Here is a 5,082-nt window from a genome sequence, read left to right on the forward strand (position 1 = left end):
ATGTTTTTGCGCACTGGAGAAAAAGTGGATTTTTACGGTCGTCGGAGTGTCAGCCATTATTCTCATTTCGATATTTGCTGCATTTTATTAAACACAATTTTTGTCAATGCCAAGAATTTCCGGTAAGTGAACTACTTGTGATAATTGAAATTGCAAAGAGTGAAAATTTCAATTTTTTAATATTATTATCTAAACAAAACCTATTTATTTATAAAGACGTAGAAAAAGTTTACACTTATGCTTAGGATACTTCTGTTATAAAAAATAATGAAAAAATTTAAATATCAAAACAATTTTGTGTTTAAAAATGTTGTAAATTTAAACAAATGCTCTTTGTTTTTAATTAACGAGTTTTTTTCTCTTTTAAAAGTACTATAAGATATTTGAATTTAAACGAATTAAGCTAATTGATTCGATAAAATATCGCAAATTGAGATTAAATCTGTTCATAAAATCATTCTTCGAGAAAATGAAAGATGACAAATCATTATCATCACCTTTCCGATTTTTACACCGCCGGTGTAAAAATCAAGATAAGATAATCAGTTCCAATCTTTTGACCTGCGATGAGAGTACGTGAAAGCATCACCTGATATATCTGGTTCGAGGTGTAGCATGCAGATCGACCGGTGACCGACACACGGGGCGGCGAAGAACGAATTGGGCCAAGAAAGAATCGACTCCTCGGCTCCGAAAGAGGATCGATACAAAGTGTCGAACTCAAGAAAACCTCGTTCTCCTCGGCTTTTGCCGGTACTTCTGACATTGCCGATCGCGCCTCGCCCTTCCTGACCGCGAGTTCGAGCGGTTCGCGCGGCAGACAGAAACGAAATAGCCGCGCCGTGACATCCCGATGGATGAAAGCAGAAGAGAGAACGAGAGAGAGAGAGAGGGGGAGAATACGAGAGAAAGAGAGGGGAGAGAAGATAAGAGTGAGAGAGAGAGAGAGAGAGGGAACGGCGGGACGGGCGTAAATGCGGGGATGAAGAATTCTACACAGAGTGACGCGGGTCGAGCAACGAGGACGAGCCATGGAGTTGCTCCGCCCATCGCACCGCCCACCATCGGTGGTGGTTGTTGCTAACCTTCTTCCACTCCCTTCACCCTTCACCCTTCGCGGTGCAACTGGAACCTTCTCACGGCTCGCCAGCAAGCAGCACACACACGTCATCTTCACCAGCGGCGAACAGCGCCTTCAACCGTCGCCCCGGGGTCGCGATCCACATCCACCGACCCATCCGTCGGAAATCGAAACTCGTCGATTCAACGGATATCAACTTTGTTTTCCCCGGAAGTGAATCGTGTATCTCGAGTGTGACGTCGGCAAGAAATCAGTGAATCAATTAGATCGCGTTTTGAGATAAAGAATTTTCAATTGGAACTTATCGAGTTTTGGGACGGGAAAGGTCGGAGAAAATGTCAGGCTGGAGGTCTAACATTTGAAGAGAAAATTTTAACGCGAGACGATGAATAATACACTGTTTAACGTCACTCGCTCTTTCGATTCGAGAACGATGTTTTAAGTCTCGCTCCGACGCGATTCTTCTGAGAAAAATATAAAATTTGCATCCCCCTTATGACGATGACGAGTTTAAAACGGAAGAAATGAAACGAAAAAATCGATTCGACAACGAGAGACGTTAATGTCAATAAATTTTAAACATGGAATGTGAATCTACCGGAGGATGGAAACCAAGGATCACGGTGATGCCGACGAACAGTCAGAATAACGTCAATTTGATTGTTGAATCAATCGCTGTGTTGATTCGGAGACTCCATTTTCGCGTCGAAAATGAGGGACTCTTAAACTTGGTGACATCAATTCTTATCGCGATGTGTTTAGTCTGAAGTTACTAGCGACTTGGTACTAAAGACAGTATGAAGAATACGTACTGATAAGAAAGAACTTTTATTTGTATAAAAAAAAAAAGTCGAATTACATTTGATGGACATTCGACTGAGCGGGAGTCAGTGAAAGTGAGTTTCGGTCGGCAGGAAGAGAGTCGTGTTGTGAGCTGTGTTGCCGGAGTCGATAAGACGATAAAAATCTCTACGATTCCTGTAAGTATTATAATAATATCGAAAAGTAAAAGCTTGTATATTTAACTATTTCGTTGCATTAAAATTGATTGATAAATGTAAAATAAATAACGAGAATCTGTACACGTCAGTATCTCAACGAATTATTTTGCAGTTGTTTCTCTCTCTTGCAACATATGTTATACAGAAATATGCGATAGATAAGATTTGCAAGATGTTATTATTACAGTTCTTGTTTCGCAAACTTTTGCCCCTCCTCCACTCCAAAAAAATAAAATAAAATAAAATAAAATAAAATAACTTCTCTCCCACACAGCAGATTTTATATGTATAATGTGAGAAATAAAATTATAACACACGTACATATAAATAGAACAAAATTGCAATTTTAGGTGACGTGCGTACAAATACAAAAATCTTTGATACAAAACCAATTATGCGTATTAAACATTTTGTCTCTATCATTTAATCTAAGAAAGAAGTTAGTCAATCGAGGAGTATGCTATATAGAATATCAAAGACTTGGTGTAATTAGCCAGATTTCACGGACGGATGAAGCGGAGATATTAACACTCCGGGTTTTTTTGTATCCTGAGAGCTATAAATGTGAATAAAGCGCTCGTTACGTTTCGCGTTACCTCTCTCTAGAGAACGAGATGTTGCGTGCAATCACTAAATGCGTCCGAACACAAAACGCGACCATTTGCGAAGTAAACAACAAAGACACGCGATCGTTGGCTGAATTAGTTGCTTAATAAAAACCGTAAAAGTAGCGTAATTTAATACTTTTTATCGTCGAAGAAATTTTTTTTCGGCACATCCTTGCGTCTTCAGGATTCAAAAAATTATTCGACAAAACTCCTCTCTCTCTCTCTCTCTCCTATTCGAGAAAAACCAAAAAAAAAAAACCAGCTTCTTATCGCGTCTCCGCACTTTCTTATCACGTTCGCGCAATGAACCGTTTCCGATTAGACTCCGATCTCTTGGAGAAAAAGATGCCGAGGGTGAGAACAACGCGATTAACCGCGACAATCGCGGTTGCCCATCTGCGCTGCTGCGCAAACACAGCAATCTGCCACTTCATCTCCGCTACGGTAACTAGTATTTTGCGCGCGCGGTGTATCGCCGATGAAAATATTTTAGCATTTCGAGAGTCATCTAGAGAGAGAGAAAGAGAAAGAGAGAGAGAACCTACCTACTTACCTACACATACACAAATTGCAATGAAAGAACGCAACGATTGTCGCGCAATCCAAAAACAGCAATACGCACGCGATGCTGCGCGCGAACAAACGAAATCGATTCGACGATGTCGAAGCGGTAGCGAGCGCGGTGTGGAGTGCCACTGGAAATTAACGAACAATTAGTTCGGCTTGTTCATGTTTTATAAACACCGGTGCTCGTGCACCGTCGACGTAGCCATTATTTTCGAGGATCCGCGCGTTCCCCGGGCGCGCTCAACCCCCGTCCTACCTACCTACGCGTATTTTACTTGAGAGTATGCCCCGTACTTCGAGCGTGTGTCCAAAGTATCCGGAGCGAGTACTCCATGCCTTTCGAGCACGGGGGAGGGGGGGGGAAGGGAATTTACGGAGGGGTCTTGTAGTGTTTCGTTGCGCTTAAGAGCGCGCGTAGGGTAGAACGCGAGGTAAAGGCGGGCTTTGGTGTTGCCAGCCTCTTCAAATCTCGTGCAAACACTTCGTGAACGATAGTGCGTTCGCCCGGTACCCGGGATTAATATCCCAATAAGGTCTCGCTCGAATCGCGCACGGGCTTCGTTGTTTATTCATTGTATCGCCGAATATACACTTCGTCGCGAAACAAGCCGTCTCGCTGCGCCGCTGTTCTTCTTGGATCAAGAATTAGAAGCCAGATTGCATAATGTGCCGTGGGAAAGAGGGAACAACGCGGGATTCTGTACGTAACTTGAATAAATTATAGTAAACGTTGCTGCGCGCGATGGGGATGTGTGTGCTGAAACATCGTCACTGAACTTCGCGAGCGCACCTGACGAATTTACAGCGGCTGGAGCGGCTGAGCTTTTAAGAGAGCGCGCGATTAACATATTTATCGTGTGTTCCGTAACATTTTGCTCGTCAGTGTCAAAACGAGGGAAACACATCGCGACAAGTAATTGCCGCGGCGCTGAAATACGACCAAGCCGAAAAAGATGGTGTTCACTTTTCATCCGGTCCAGCTTGCCCAATTACGTCCACCTTTATTTTATGTGAATTTTTATTGCGAACCAATAATGTAATATTGTAAGTGAAGTAAAACTTTGAGCTCGCAAGAAATCGCGTTTTAATTATATACGGTCGAGGATTTATTAAATACGCAACTTGCGCAACGTGAGCAGCACGGTCTCTAAAAAGAAATTAAATAATTTAAGAAAAAAATAAATATAAACTTTAATATAAATACTTTTTTTGGGAGACAAATTTTTTCAGAGTCTCTTTGAATGAAAGATGATAATTGTTGAGATAAGTGCTATGCTTATTACGTAATAAATAAAAACTTGTTTAATTTTACCATCGAGCAACCGCATGTATGGTGGAAGCGAGCGCGAGAATGTCCTCTTCGAATTCAATGAAAACCCGCCGCGACTTCCTCTCTCGCTTTATCTTCCCCGTCGTAACTGGAGTCTCGAGCATTATTACGCTGCTTGATTTCGCATCGAGCCAGCTGTCTCCGATTATTCGCTATAGAAATTTCGGGGATTCCAGTTCAAAAGGAGACCCCGACATCCTTCGCTAATATTTGAGGAGAGGCCCTTGCGCAGTCTTGGGTCTTAGCGGACGTATGAGTCTCTGTCGTTGTATAATCATCCTTTTGGGCCTCTTTCTCGACGCATTTCTCAGTTGTGGTGAGCGTAATCGCTGTGTTGCACTTATCAAGTCAATAAAAGCTTTCGCTCATGAACTTAAGTGCACAATAAATTTATTTTATACAAAATTTATTTCATACAAAATTTTTGACGAAAAGATATGTTTCTATAAAGAACTAATTAATATATACGTTAGATAATAAATATATATATATATA

General features: G+C 41.6%; 1 protein-coding gene across 1 annotated transcript in view; it reads left to right on the plus strand.

Moving 5' to 3' along the window:
* Positions 1–1,188: 1,188 nt before the first annotated feature.
* Positions 1,189–5,082, plus strand: part of LOC109856174 (fez family zinc finger protein 1-like) — a 24,069-nt gene continuing 20,175 nt past the window's right edge. The window contains exon 1 of the mRNA XM_020431157.1: positions 1,189–2,061. The gene's annotated coding sequence lies outside the window, so the exon portion shown is untranslated. The remainder of the gene's footprint in view (positions 2,062–5,082) is intronic.

This window comes from Pseudomyrmex gracilis, unplaced genomic scaffold (assembly GCF_002006095.1).
Source record: "Pseudomyrmex gracilis isolate BER0280 unplaced genomic scaffold, ASM200609v1 scaffold_110, whole genome shotgun sequence".
NCBI classification, from domain to species: Eukaryota; Metazoa; Arthropoda; class Insecta; order Hymenoptera; family Formicidae; genus Pseudomyrmex; species Pseudomyrmex gracilis.